The sequence below is a fragment of the Eucalyptus grandis genome, chromosome 10, assembly GCF_016545825.1.
Source record: "Eucalyptus grandis isolate ANBG69807.140 chromosome 10, ASM1654582v1, whole genome shotgun sequence".
NCBI classification, from domain to species: domain Eukaryota; kingdom Viridiplantae; phylum Streptophyta; class Magnoliopsida; order Myrtales; family Myrtaceae; genus Eucalyptus; species Eucalyptus grandis.
In genome coordinates, this window is record NC_052621.1 from 15,460,086 (window position 1) to 15,476,031 (window position 15,946).

The following is a 15,946-nucleotide window of genomic DNA, read 5'->3' on the forward strand; positions in this document are numbered from 1 at the left end:
AAAATGCCTGTAATCTGGCAAGGCTTAATTTAGCCAAGAGATAGAGATGGCAAAAGATGTAACACCGGCGCTGGTGACGACCTGCGAAGGGTTCGGGGTGTCACAAGAAAGTAACAGATAATTGATATCTAATAAAACAATAATGCCTTCAACATAATACAACAATCCATTACACTAAGTAATATACGCAGAAGAAAATATCAACATAGAAAAAGATATTCACGCTCAATAACATCTCAAACTAATCTAAGAAATAATTAGAGAATGTTCCTTCTAATCTATCAGTCAAAATATCTGAGATTTTTGAAGGCACATTTGCCAACCATAGAAAAACTTTTGAAGACCTCTCATGTCGCCACTAAGGCGCATTCACTCTACGCCATGTGGTGCTCAATCTAAGGGTTGAAGTTTTGGCCAACTCAATCCTATAGTACTCTCTTACAAAAGCTTCCACTAGCCTCCTATAATCCGGGACCACGTTGACCTCCCATAGCCGATCTAACACTGCTTGCCATTCAGGTGGAAGAGTGTTCATCAAAGCCGGCATCTTCTCAAAATCCGGCATAAAATAAAAATTCCAGATGATTTCCTGTATCATCTTATTGACTTTGACCACGTGTGATACTGAATCACCATCAAGCCACCGATAATCAGCTAACTCTTTCATCAACCTTTTCAGTCTAGCTCTTCCTTCGTCCGTTCTCGGGATTGCAGGTATCCGTGCATAACGCATCATAGTTCCTGCAACAAATGCAGAAATAAAATGGATCACTTTTAATCCACAATAAACAAAATGGAAAATACATTATTTTCCATGATTCATGCAACAAATGCAAAAGAAACAAATTTCGTTTTTTTTTTTCTTTCGGGTAAACGGTCAACGGTCAAGTCGTCGGACCGGTCGGACCGGACATACTGATCGGATCGGTTGGGCCGGTTCGGGAGAACCGACGGCACGTCCCGAAAGCGTGCGCGGGCTGACGTCATGCAGACATCAGCCGGCACGAGCTGCGCGCGTGCCGGCGTCCGCGGTTCGGGTCGGGTCGGGTTGCCGGTCGGGTCGCCGGCCGGTGACCGCTCGGCGAATCGTCGTCGTGCTGACGTCATCGATGACGTCACCCTAGCGGTTACTGACCATTGGGTGACGTCATGTTGACGCCGCACGCGTCGGTCCGTGGACCGGCGCGTGCCGGTTCGCCGGTCGGCGGCGAGCACATGCCGGTTCGCCGGCCGATGGCGAGCACATGCCGGTTTGCTGATCGGCGCGTGTGTCGCACGCGCTGGGTGAGCCAGCGCTTCCGGGTGCGTCGCGCCCACGCACAGCGGCTTTCGGCCGCGCGTGTGGGCGCGTGCGGCATCTCCCGGCGACGTGCGATGTATCGCCAGACTCGTCTCGACGTCGCCTTTCTCCCTATGCCACTAGAATTTGATTTCAACTTACGAAAACTCGGAAAAATGGCCTAACAACGCTCGGGTGTTGGGATTTCTCGCCCCGATCCGTACGGCCGAATTGCTTTTGAAAAATCAATCAAAAAACATCAAACAGGTCGGGAAAACATGAACTTGGGCTCTGATACCAATGTTGGGAATAACGGATCCCCGAAAACCGGATTTGACACTAAATCGAACCCCTAAAGCAATGCGGAAGACGAAGCCCGGGAATAACACGTATCACCGATCGTAAAGCACACCACGGATTCGAGCGTACCTTGTTAGCCACAGATTAGACACCAACGCCGATAGAGGAAGAGAAATTGGTCCTGTTCGATCCGATGACGCCTTGAAGGGGAGAAAACAATGGCCTTGTGCTTACTGTTCTTTTGGAGAGGGAGAGCGCGCGGGAGAGGAGAAGACGTACGTAAATTCTGATTTCCAACAGTTGTCTTCTCTCTCTCTCTCCTCCCTTTTATACCTTCCCCCATCCACGGGCCCTATTCTCGTGGGCCGAGCCTTTTGGGCCAAGCATGGGCGGACGGGCCTTAAGCCCATCACCAATTAAAACCATCAGTTCCTGACACGCCTAGGCTACAGGTTGCTGCAGCGCTCTCGGTGGTGAGATAAGGCGGCAATGATAAGTTGATGCAAGGTGGAGTGATGGGGGAGGAGCTGGTGCAGGTGATACCATGGAGAACTCGCGGAAGGTGTTGCGCAAGGTAGTGCAGGTCGCTGCCGAGATACTAGCGTTCGGAGGAAATTGCTATGTTAGTTGGGATCTCACTTGGAGGTGCTACGAATGGCTAGTCGCTAGACTTATGCCGAGGCTTGCGCGACGGCGCGACTGAGGAGGCTTTTTGGGTAGCGCGACGATGCTGCCAAGGCACAGCAGCAGGCGTGCTGGAGCTGGACCACGCTCATAAATAAAGACAGCGGGAAGGGGGAGCCTTTTCTCTCACGTGTATATTTTACGTGTGTGTCTTCTCTATATTCAAGACAATAATCAATTCGCCACTGTCCTACTTTACATCAACAATATTTATTAACTCTATCACCTTAGAAAATTGATATATCACCTACCAATTATCTCAATTAAATAGAAATATTCCTCCTAATCTAATTAAAGATGTGTTTGTTTGGGAGAAAAATTCATGATGAAAAAAAATATTTTTTGAAAATAATTTTAGGAAAATGATCGTTTTTCCTTTGTTTGGTTGCGATCATAAATATTTTCTGATGTTTGGATCTTATTTATAAAATAATTTCAATCTCATGATTTTATCTTTTGCAAAAAACAAAATAACTTTTTAAATAAAATTTTATTTTTTTATGCTTTATTTTCCTTTCTTCCTCCTTCTTCGACAACAATATGACCTGCCACCTCTGCAAAACCTCACAGTTGCGTCGATTTCAGCGACGGACTCGCATTCTCCTTCTTCTCACCCTATTGGACTCGAAGGATTAACCATCAGAAATGCTTCATGCAACTCTTCATTTTTGAGAAACCATTGTTTGCTCCTCTTTTTGGCCTCAAGTTCCACGACCTCTACATGGCTTCCTTCGCTTTAGCTTCTTTGTCATTGTCATTTCTGCTCCTCTTATTGTTGCCGCTCTTGTGATTGGTGCCAATGGTGTTGATTTTGAATATTTATCTCTACTCTTGAGCTTGATGCTTGTTTCTACAGTTTATTGAAAACCGACGAGGAGGTGGGTAGGAAGCAGCTGTTGAGAGTGAGGTGGGAGTGCAATATGAGCATTGGATGGACAAGGACAGCTGTCACAGCATGATTATCGAGTCTGTTTTCGATTGAATGAATTTAGGCTTTTCATCGATGCACTTATAATCTTTTTCTCTGAGCTGATCACTCACGAGATAACTAATCTATCAGATGAAGCTGTTAAGGAATTTAAATGTGACTGATTTGAGAATTAAATCAGAAATCGACTTCTTGACCGTGCTAATCTACAATGGTCAATACGACACCATTAAAATTGATTAGAGACCGGGATAGGTCAATTTGACAGAGGCATGTGATTAAAGTGTGGGTGATTCCACTTGATTGCAAAATTCTTGTCGAATGACACTAAACCGATTTTTCTGTCATTTCTGTACCATGTGCCTGTATTTGAAATCTCGAGATTTTTACGACAATCGAGAATGGTCAATGGGTCGAACTTGTACAATGTGGCTCGAAAATAATCGACCACGGGTCAAATGCACTAAAAATTTCTAAAAGCTACATGGTATGTTAGGTCATACTAAAATCGTGTTCGATTGAAATTAACTGTGAAATTGAAGCCCATTTCAAAAATTGAAAGTTCTGTCATGTCTTGACTTATTTTAGGAATATCGGCTCATCCTTTGAAGAATTTTTGGCAAGTTCAGATTTTTGGCAATTGGGCGATTTTGGATCTAGAAATTCGGAGGGACGTTTTGTGTGAAATTTTGGCGTTCAAGATGGATCAATTGGCGGGGGAGGTTGGGACACTTGGAGTGTCATAACTTGGCACGGAGGGACACTTAAGTGTCATAACTTTGAAATGACACAGTTAACTGCCAATATCGGAGTAAAATGGAACACTTAAGTGCCACTTCAGCGAAAATTCGGCCAAATGGCTGCCGTGGCAATTTTCCGGCGATTTTGGTCCAAAACAGCGTCGTTTTGCACGCTGACGTGGCGAGAAAATGCAAAAATGATGTCGTTTCATATCGACGTGTAAATAATAATATAAAAATTAATTAAATTAAATTAAAACTTAATTTTATTTAAAATATTAAAAAATTAAGAAAAAAATTAAAAGGGGGGAGGTCGAGGGTTGAGCCCTCGTCACCACCGCCTCCCCGCCGTCGTCAAGAAGGGTCGGCGACGGAGGGGGAGGGTCACCGGGGTCACCGGGCCCCGGTCGATAGGCGACGAGGGCTGCGAGCCCTCTCCGGATCACGGCGAGGGCCACAACCCGCACCCCTGCATCCGGGCGAAGGCTCGCGGGCCCTCGTCGCCGGTCGGTCGGCCGCCGACCCCGGCCGAGGCTCGGCGACCTCGGCCGACCCTCTCCACTCCGTTGCCGGCCCTTTCCGACGGCGGCAAGGAGGCGGCGAGGGCCCGCGACCCTCACCCAACGCGAGCGCTCCCCAGATTTGGGGTGACGGCTCGAGGGCCCTCGTCGCCTCCTCCCTGTCGTCGGCGGGAAGGGCCGGCGATGGAGTGGGGAGGGTCGGCTGGGGTCACCGGGCCCTAGCCGGGGTCGGCGATGCCGGCCGACCGACGGTGAGGGTCCGCGAGCCCGCCCGGATCCGGGGCGAGGGTCGCAACCCTCACCGCGATCCGGCAAGGACTCGTAGCCCTCACCGCCGGTCGACCGGGGGCCCGGCGACCCCGACCGACCTTTCCCCCTCGCCATCGACCCTTCTCGGCGACGGCGAGGGCTCGCCCTTAGCCGGCCCCTTCAACCTCCCCTTTTTAAAATTTTTTTTTGAATATTTTGAATAAAATTAAAATTTAATATAATTTAATTAATTTTTATATTATTATTTACACGTCAAACACGAAACGGCGTCGTTTGTGCATTTTCTTGCCACGTCAGCGTGCAAAATGACGCCATTTTAGACCAAACTCGCCGGAAAATTACCACGTAAGCCATTTCGCCGGATTTTTGCCGGAGTGGCACTTAAGTGTTCCATTTAACTTCGAAATTAGCACTCAAGTGTACCATTTTGAAGTTATGGCATTTGGACTGTTCTTTTGCCATTGGCGGGGAAAATTATGAAAAGTGGTGTGGACTTCCTCCTTGGCATTTTGGCCTTTTAATTTGAGGCCAATTGAGGTGAATTGAGTTCAATTGAAGGGGAAATGCACAACATTTCCGTACCCTCTTGGCTTGCTAAGGAAGATTTGGTGAAGGAAATTGGGCCGTGGATGAGGCTGAAGATGGTGGGGCCTTGAACTCAAGTGTTTGAGATCTTTTGGGAAGACTTTTGTGGCTTGTTGTTCCCCTTCTAGCTACAGCTCCTTCTCCTTCTTCTTCCTTGCTCCTTGGTGTTCCATTGTTGCTGAATCAAGCGCAGAAAACCAGCCAAGAACCAGCAACTAGAGGTGGCAAATGGGTGGGTCGGGTCGAGTCGGGTATGGGTCGGGTCGAAAATGGGTTGACCCATATTCGACCCATTTAACCCGTTTTGACCCATATTATTGTAATGTAAATATAATGACCCATACCCGACCCGACCCATATCCGACCCGACCCATATTGCTAAAACTTACTAATATTCTAAAAAAAAAAAACCCGTGCTCACTTTAAGCTATATGCTAATTGGATAAAAACCTCAAATTAAATTAAAAAATAGTAAATAAAATAAAAATTGTTAAAAAACCTATAAATTGAAATATTTATGAGAATTGGACTATACACATGCTTCTCTTATTTAAAGTAAGCATACTATTGAGGTCAAATTATTTACTCACAAAATGAGTTCATCATCTTGATTAAGATATGAAGCTAACATTTCCAGCCTTTTGAGTAAGAAATTCGTATGGTCTGATTAATTCTTCAGCACTGCAGAAAGATACTTCACTTCAATGTTTCCCCTCAATAAGACAACTCCAAGACACAATTCTCAGCAACTCTACCAAGAACCAAATTATCTACCAAATAATAGATTGCCCCAAAACATAAGAGGCTTCAGATGCAGTATTGTTAAGACATTCCACATTCAAAACCAAGCAATCGATTGAAGCAGCACCTACTATGCACTTTTCAGCTTGTATGAGCTTGTCCGTGACAAACTGAGGACTCCCGAATTCGCCAAGGCTGGCAAGATGAACTGGACTCACCACCACTCCCACATTGTTGCTCCCCTTGGTTGGCTCCTCAAACAGCACAGTCGCCCCTGCTTTATCCACCTTCAACTACAACAAAAAACTAAACCAGCAAAGAATCTCCTCTTGGGGAATCTCCTCAGTGGTTGCTGACAAACTGGGGCCTGCAAAATAAGGGGGAATACGTCATAAACAGTGGGAGGGAAAACACGCCTTGGTAAAAAATGAATGGTTGGCTACATAAGAGAAAAAAGAGTAAGCCAGCTTCAGGCCAGTGCAGCAAAAGACTTGGTTCAAAGGCAAATTCAGGCAAGAACAAGAGACATCATCTTGAAGATTGTCACAGACGGAAAATCCATAAACCATAGGCTAAGATCCAGACAGCAACATAAAAATCTCCAACTCAGCCGAGTGACAAGTATAAACTACTTTGCCCATTTACAGGGAACACATCCACATGGAATTGCATAGTCCACACAATCTACAAAACACCGAAGCATAAACTGAGCATACAGCACCCTTCTCATAGGAGGACTCCCAAAAACACACTTGATGACAGATTTAAGACATACTGTTTTGCAAGAGAAACCAAAAAAAAAAAGGCATACTGTTTCTTAAAGCATCATCCTATCTGAAAAACATCTGAAAAGAAAAGATGATGCTTGTGAAAGTAAAAGACGACAGATTTAAGACTAAATGGTTGGGGTTTTTTAGTGTGGCCCATTCTAATGAACAGGATGTGACCTTTTACAAGTGCCATTGTATGAGACAAAAACTCCTCAATTCCACTAGACCGCAAGTGGAAACCACCATAGCTATTGCAAAGGATGAACAAATAATGCAATATTAAATGGTTCATCACGGGCAAAGCACAGGGCTGATCCAGTATAATCTAGCCAAGAAAAGAACATGGATGCTATTTTAACATGAGAAACCATAGCATTGAGGTTTAGCAGATGAATTAATGGCTGTCTTATGACAGCCTTAAATATAGAGGTCCACCTATCACATTCAAATTATCCAATTTCCAGCACGGTGAAGTTCAATTAAAATGAATGTTACTTGGGAAAAAAAAGACACATCAGAAGAGCTTCTTATAATGTCATCATTTCTACAAAAAGAGATGCCATGAAATAGCACTATCTCTGCATGAAACTGTCCTGAGCAGCAAAGAATCTCCTACTCATACCTCAGAAGTCAAGACAATGACAAGGTAAATGCTGTAAGGCATAGCGATTTTCTCTAAATAAGCATCAACACCGCGATGAAACTGCATGCTAACTCCACCCGGTTTCTGAAGTCAAATGTGCCGGAATACTCATAGAAGTATATCAGAGACAGATAAACGTAGCAATTGAGGAGAAATTCTCCCTTGCGCCTAACCTACAACGAGCACCAAGCCCAGTTCACCAATTTCACTTCCCATGCCCATAAGAACCCGACCAACCCCAAGTTTCCCTCTTTATCCAAGCAATTCGCAGAAAACAACATGTTGATCCAAAATAGCATAACCGCAAACGGAAAGGGATGGAAAAAAAAGGGGTTACCGATTGGTAGGCGGATTCGAGAGGGTGAGATCCGATGATCTCGCTCTTGACGCCTTGGAGGCCAAACCGCAGGGCATCGGCCCGGAAACCTCCGATTTCGTGGGCGAGCCGTAGAGGCGAGCAATGGAGGTGGGTGACGAAGCTCGTCGACCTTCGAGGGAGCGGCGGAGGCGAGCGGTGGAGGCAACTCGGAGGCTAGCCGCCGCGGCGAGTGGCGGAGGCGAGTGGCAGAAGCGGCGAGTGGCGGAGGTGGGTCGAAATGGGTCACTGTCACACTGACAAAGTCACGAAGAGTCAAAGACGAAAGGCAGTGTCGCGACTCGCTTTATGGCTTTAGGTTTTGAAAATGGGTCGAAAATCGGTCACAGAGTGTGACCCATTTTCGACCCATATTAGAATTGAACTTAAAATGGGTCACACGCTGTAATGAGCCCATTACATCCTTCATAACCCATATACGACCCATAGTAAAAAATATGGGTCGCAAAATGGGTCCGTGACCCATTTTGCCACCTCTACCAGCAACAATCGTCGACTGCGCCTCACTGTCGCCCAAGCCCGCCGAAGCCACGTGCCCATTCCCGCGCCCGCGCTAGCCAGTTGTGCGTCCACTGTCCCAAGCTATCATCCACCGAAGCCAGCCATCGACTAGGCCACTTGGAAGCCACGTTGCCGTCGTTCCAACCGCCAGTTGTCACCGTTGAGCCCCTTTTCGTCGCCCGTCCAAGCCACCGTGCCGTTTCCTCACCATTCTAGCCAAGTTGAGCTGCTCGTCCAACTCCTCCAGCCCAATTCCAGAACTAAAGTTCCAAATGTGGGCTGAGGCTTTGTGGGCTTTTTTGGGCCCCTTTCGGATCTCCTTTGGCATTGCTGTTGACCCGAGTCTTGCCCACCGTCGCCGTGAACTCACCGACTCGCTAATCCGGTGAGTTTACTGGTAAACCTTGCCTAGGAGGTTAATGATGCTTAGGGAGGGATTAAATTAAGTTAAGTTAGATTAGTGTAATCAATAGCTTGTTTAGTTAAATTAGATTAGTTAAATTAGTCAATTAGGTGGTCAGTGAATGTAGTTAGCTTGTTTAGTATGTTGTTATGTAGCAAGGATGGTTAGAGTAATTTAATTAGTCAATTAGGTGGTCGATTAGTGTTTATAGCTTAATTAGGCATTTATTTAATTATTTTATGTTTATTTAATTAATTTTGTAATTAATTATTTATTATTTTCTAGAAATTATACCAGGACAGCCGATCGTTAGAATTTCGTGCTAATTGTCGTGGTGTAATTAGTTTATGCAATTGATTGTTAGATTGTGCAATTGAGTGATGATTGTGATTTTGATTTATTATTTCAAAAATATGAAATTTTAGGTATTTAGTCAGAAAATACATGGTGTCGGTTTTTAACGCCAAAAAATGGTTTTTTTTTTTTAGTATTTTATCAAATAGTGAGATTTTTAAAAGGAAATATATCACTTTTTATGGATTGATTTGACCATGTACCCACAGATGATTATTTTACCGAGTGTTTTTAATACGAAAAAAATTGGCAAAGTTCATTATCTTAATTGACGCATTTAAGTGCAAAGCGCAATGTCCTTGGCCGGGATTAGATAGTCATGTGATAATTATGAGAACCCGTCCCCAATGTGCGTCGAGTGGACGATGCTCCTATATGGAATGCCTCACATCAACGGATGCCGGATCGCGATAGAGGCTGGGTCGAAGCTCCTTCGGGAATACCATCTAGAGGCAGATGTTGATGTGCTCAAGGGATGAGATAATGCTCGGTTACACCAAAAGAGTGCTGAATGTTGAGTATGCCATGCCCGTAAGGCAATAATAAATTGAAACGCATGAATAAGTGTGTTTAACTGCACCTGATTGTGGGACAAAATTGTGTGGCACGGAATGAGACATGTCATAACGATTTGGTCTTATAATCGGGACCCTATGATTGATTGGTTTGAAAGTGAGATGTTCCAATTGATGAGTGCATTACTATATGTATTTGTTATATGAACTGTACTGATGTGCAGGAAGGAACTGATGCGAGGTGAGTCTTGTGGGATGTGTGGTTAGACTGCCTCTAGGCATATTTCATTCCTAATTGAGATTTAGGGTGTGAACTCGTTGAGACATTGTCTCATCTCGTCGTAGTTTAACTTTTTATAGGTCCCTAAATGGAGGCTCATCCGGTTCATTTTGGACAACCTCGGGAGTATACCAACGCCCCTGTCCCCGGGACGTTGTGGGAGAGAGAGTAGCTGACCCACTTGACTGTGTCGTGGTAGATCCGGACCCCAAGTAGATAGGGTTCGGGGTAGGGTTAGTTAGGGAGTTCTTTTTTAGACCGTGATTTTTGTAAGGCTGACCTACTTGTTTATATAAGTGTGTTTGTGAAAATTTGTTATCCTGCTTTTCTATCCCAAGTTGATTGTTGTTTGGAGATTGTTTATTTCGCTTCCAAATGTGCATAAATCGATTGGGTCGAGGACGCGTTCTGGGATGTTGCAAATTAGTCGACCATTGAAGGATGTGCGCATGCTCGAAGATCGGGGCATGACAATAGCAGTGCCAATGAGGCACTGTTGCTAAGGCTTAGTGACCGGCAAAGGAGGAAAAATAGAAAATGTGACATTCACAAAATTCAACCATATTCGGGATATGATAAGAGGTTTGCTTTTACTAATGCGCCCATTGGCAAAGTTAGACTTTGAATTGGTTCGTGAATCATTCAAGAGTATTAAAATTATTGGAAAAGTAATTTGGGATTTCGATGTGCACGACCAAAGAACTCAACCATGGATTGACAATTCGACCATAAGGATCGATGAAGGACAATCTTATGCTGTTTCAAGCCGATCCAGGATTGGTTATAAATTGTTTTGATAATAGCATATAATTGGATTGCAGGCGATTCCGCACAATTACTATATTAATTACGAACGACCCTAAACCAATTCCAAATGATCATGTACTTTGGAACGAGCAATTAACCCCTCACGATTACATGACAATCGAGAATCATCCATGGATTGAAAATGGCTTAAATGTGGTTTGACATCGAATCAACCACAGGTCGAACTCACGAAACCCCTAATGGACGCCTGTTGGTTTTAATTATGCTAAAGCCGTATTCGATCAATTTCAACCATAAATTCTAATCCATTTAAGAGTATCGAACATTAGAAGATTAAGAGACAACCATGGAACATTGCTTAATCAAATTTTTTATTTATTGGTAGACCATGAATTTTTGGATAAATGAAATTGGCCGAAAATTGGAAGCCCAAAAGGGGCCCACGAATTTGAAAAGGCCCAATGGACTACATTTCCTTTAAAATTCGGCTATAAGGGCCCAATAGGTGGAACAATTTTCCCCTTTAAGGCCCATTTTGAGCTCATTTAGGCCCATTAAGTTGTTAAGACCCAAATTGGATGAAATAAGCCCAAGCCCAAGTTCATCAAGCCCAAAGACAAGCCATTAAGACAATTAGGCCATTTTGGGCTTGGCCCATGTGTGTGAATAGTGACCTGCATGAATAGTGCATGTGAACACTAACCTAGTTTCTAGAAGATTTTTACTTTTGTGGTAACATGGAGGGATGGGATTTCTTCTTGCTTCCCAAGTTAAAATGGAGGGCCAAGATGTGTTCTTGCTCCCCAAGTTAGGACATTAAGTCAAGGAGCATTAAAAGGCCAACTTCTTCCCTAAGTTTTCCTTTTCTTTCCTCAAGTCTCTCACTTTCTCTCTCTACCTCTCCCTTTGGACGAATTTTCCTCCATCTTTCTCCTTCATCTCATACCCATTTCTCTCACTTTTCCCTCTTGGTTGTGGTGGCCGTGAGCTGCCGTCCACTGTTCAGCTCACTGGGCTACCCTTGCCACGAGATCTCGCTATGCTGTCATTCTCTCATGTTGGCTATGAGTCCCTAGCCCTTGCTGGACCTCCCTCAAGTCGTGTGCTGTCGTTCTTTTGCTATTGTAGCCTTCACCGTGAGCCGCCATCACCTATGAGCCTTGCCACAGTCACCACTGCATGCCATAGCCTAGTTTTTGGAGGTGAGTAGGTTTCTAACCCTTCATTAGGGTGGTAATTACGCTAAAGAGTAGGATTATGATTAGTTTAAAGTTAATGGTAATTAGATCATGTGATAGCTGGATTAAAGTGATAAGTAGTGATGATAGGCTATCACGATAAGCGATAAGTGGTTGCAACAAGTTATCGAGATAAGTGATAGTTAGATGTGATAAGTTATCATGATAGGCTATCATTAGATGGGATAAGTTATCATTATATGCTATTATTAGAAGTGATAAGCTATATTGATTGTGATAAGTGCGTATTATGTTGTGGTTTTTAATGTGATATGCCTTTAATATATCCTTCTTTTAATGATAGTAGATGCTCATGCAATTCCAAAGTTGAAAAGGGTAAGTATTCGTAGAAGACTATTTTGAAAGGTAATATGCCAAGATTATTCGATTTGATATTGTCATTGGAAGTGATTTGTGATGTTATTGGATGTACTTGATCTATGTGATGATCAGTATTCATGGCAATGTTTTATGTGTGTTAATTGGAAGTAGTCTTTACACATATATTCATTGTCCATGGTTGATGCATGAGAACACCTCGAGCCTCCGAGACGGGATGTATGATGGCTCTTGGACGTGTGTGGAAGCACACCGAGTCAAGTCTCTCTCTTGGATTGGCGATACTAAGGAGTATCGTTCCCAAACCAAGTTCGGTACTATATCGGTGATCATGTCACGACCAGTCGATCCCTTCTTGGCCTTGTTGTGATGTTGAAATGTATCGTTTCCAAGCTAAGTTTGGTACTAGGCTGGTAATCATGTCACGACAGATTGGTCCTTTCGTGGTCTTGGTGTGATTTCGAGGCGTATTGTTTCCAATCCGGATTGGACTTAGGTCGGTGCTCAACGTATCGTGTCAAACCATGGATTCTCATTTCGTGCTCGGCATATTTTATTGATGTAGTTTTGATATATCATGAGACATACTCTGCTTGACACGCCATTGAGGCATTCATACTTGACTAAAGAGAAAGATTAGAATGAGCTTGAGTAGTGGTATGCTCGTGTGATCACATAAATGCCCTAATGTGTATCATTATGTAAGGTGATGGTTCCATCCTGATGTGTATGATTATGCGGGACGATACTCGATTAATGGAATGAGCTTGAATGCCCCCAAGTCAACAGGATGTCATTCGTGGATGGATTTCGGAATGAAGCTTCTTAATGGAATGCTATCCTGAGGTGAATGAATACGTGGGATGTTGCTATGCTTGATGGGGTGAGATGATGCCCTATTACGCCAGATGACTACAAACCTTCGGGTTGGCCTTGGGCCCTAAGTGGTCGTAATAATCTGAATGTATGATCTCGAGGGTAGTATGGTAGTATAGGATGTCATGATATTCTCGAGACGCCTGTGTGCAATGTTCATGAGTGTTGAATGCATAATATGAAAGAGACGTTATGACTTGCACAAGTGTGGCATGAAGATATATGAATTGCATGAGACCCGTACTTGAATGAAATATCATACTAGTGGCTTATATGGCACGTGCATGCTCGATTAATCCTGCCTATGAAATAAAGAAGTATATGTATTTGTATGCTTGTGATGGGTTTTGAGGATAGCATGGTAGTATGGGATGCCATGATACTCGTGAGACGTTAACGTGTGTAAAGTGCATGAATGCTGAATGCATATGATGAGAATGATATCATAGTTTGCACATGTGTGGCATGGCTATAAATGACTTACATGAGAAAAATGCATGAATTAAATGTCATTTCAGTGAATTATGTGGCACATGCATGCTCTCATCAACCATATTTATGAATTGAGACGCATAATGAAGTCCTGTAGGTCGATGTTTGAGTCAAAACGACACGAATAAAGTTGTCGATTCGTATGCCTTTGATTAGGACTCGAGAGATTTAGGTTGTTGCATGGTGCATGGAATTATTGTTATTCATGTCTGGATTATTAAATTGTAAACATTGTATACTTAATGGAATGGTGCACTCACATAGTTATTGTTTATTCTTGACACCTAAATTTTGGCGGCCCGTTTATTTATTTATTGCATAGAAAATTAGGGGTTAATTTTATCCCTAGAAAAATATTAATTGCATAGCATATAGTTTTAGGTGTATTTATTTTTTTACATTGGGCCGGTGAAAGATAGGTTCGAATTAGCAGTTCTAAGCTTTAAATTGACAGGTCGGACTAAACCCACAAAGCGAGCAAATTCGCCCAAGCCCGTTTCTTTTTTAATCTAAGATTATCTTGTGAAAAATAGAAATTTGAAATTTTCGGGATACAATTAATTTGGATAGGGCAAGTGGATAAGCAAATATTGCGTTTGGCAAAACAAATATTGTGTTTAAAAAAGAATCTTCATGGATATCGGTTTCGAAAAATTAAAAACTTAATCGGTGGCCTATAAATAGGTTTGTTCGCATAGGGTTTTGGAGGCCACACATTGAATTTATGGCCGCACTAGGGTGTTTTTCTCTCGTTTTTTTAGGTAAAAAATTTAACAGAAAAAGAGAGAAATTTTCCATTGGTTTCGTTCCTTCATTAGGGGGTTTCTGTGACAAAAAAAGTAAAAAAAAAAAAAGCAGCAACAGTGATAGCATAAGGGGGGACGTGAGTATGTCCAGCAGCAGGGAAAAGAGGAAAAAGTAGAGCACTGTTCATCCTCTTCCCCCTAGACTCGCTAGAGTCTACTGTTCGCAAGCTAGCACCAGCAGCTAAGCCCCCAACCTTTGAGCAGTACTGGAGCACTGCCTCACCGCGTGACCACCGCCGTCCACTGCAACCACGTAGCCACTCCTGTTCCACCCTGCGACGCTGCTGCCGCCCCTGCTCGTTCGCAACAGCCCGACACCTCTAACCACCTGTTGATCTCGCTCGTCGATGCTTGCTACAAACCGAGCCAAAGCCTGCCACGCCTGACACCTTTGGCTGCCCCTCACTGCGACACAGCTACTGCTCGCTACAGGTGACCTGCGACACCTTACTCGATTCCAGGCGCTACTTGCGCCTGACTCACCTCTGCCTAACGCCTGTTGAAGCCACAACGACCTACCGCCTTAGCCACTGCCGCTTAGTCGCACCTGAACGCCGACCACTGCCATCGCCGTTCTTGTGCTTGCGCAATCTGCCTTTGTTGCATCTCTATGCAGATTTTCCACTGCATGGTTGCCGATCTTCCTCCTGTCGATCGCACATTCGCCACCACAGTGACCCGCGATGCTAGAGTCGTACGCCACACCTTTGTTTTTGTTCCGCCACTGGTTTACCCCTCGCCGCGACTAAGTGCTGCTGCCGTCGCTACGCCTCCGCCAGATCCAGATCTGAGCCGGACCTTTACCTGTCGCGAGCACTCGAGCAGCACAGCCCCGTCGTCCGCAGCCAGCCCTAGCACCACACCTCACGCCTGAGCGACACCCGGCCACCTTCACCCTAAGCCCACTCGCCGCCGGTGCGCCTATTGTGCTCTCGTCGGAGTTCCTCACTGATAAATCCTCTCACTGGCAACAACCAGCAGATTTGCTTGGAAAAAAAAAAAAGAGCAAATTAGTTAGTTTTTTCCTTGTATTTGCTTTTTTTTTTTTTTTTTTTTTTACTTTACTTTGTTTTTAGTAGAATTATTCCTTAATGTAAGATTGAGAATTGTCGACATGAAATTGGGTCTGAAATTTTAATTAACATTCCGATTTTCGCGCCCGAAATCCGACTCACAATCTCTTGCCAAATCGTCAATCTGATCTCATGCTTGAGATTCGATTCGCCATTTAATTTAAAATTGGCCAACTCGATCTCATGTGCGAGATATGGTTCATAATTTGTGAATATCAATATTATCCTGCTTGATTTGCTGTCGTGGTGTTTAAATCAATTTTATTTTTGTAAAAGAAAAAATTAAAAAAAAAATTGAATTAGGATTAGGTTCGTTTTAGAATATTCATAGTCTTAGGGTTATCTTGCTTGTCTAGAATTGCAATCTTATTTCGAATTTTTAAATAAAAAATCCAAAAAAAAATGCGTTCATTTAGGATGTTAGTTTTCTTTAATTTAAATGGCACGCTTAATTATTTGGCAAT

General features: G+C 43.7%; 1 long non-coding RNA gene across 1 annotated transcript; it reads left to right on the forward strand.

Annotated features, from left to right (window-relative positions):
- Nucleotides 1-11,576: 11,576 nt before the first annotated feature.
- On the forward strand, nt 11,577-13,383 carry LOC120288968. Its single transcript, XR_005546908.1, has 2 exons — nt 11,577-11,860; nt 12,942-13,383. It is a non-coding gene; the product is annotated as an uncharacterized LOC120288968 (long non-coding RNA).
- Nucleotides 13,384-15,946: the final 2,563 nt, after the last annotated feature.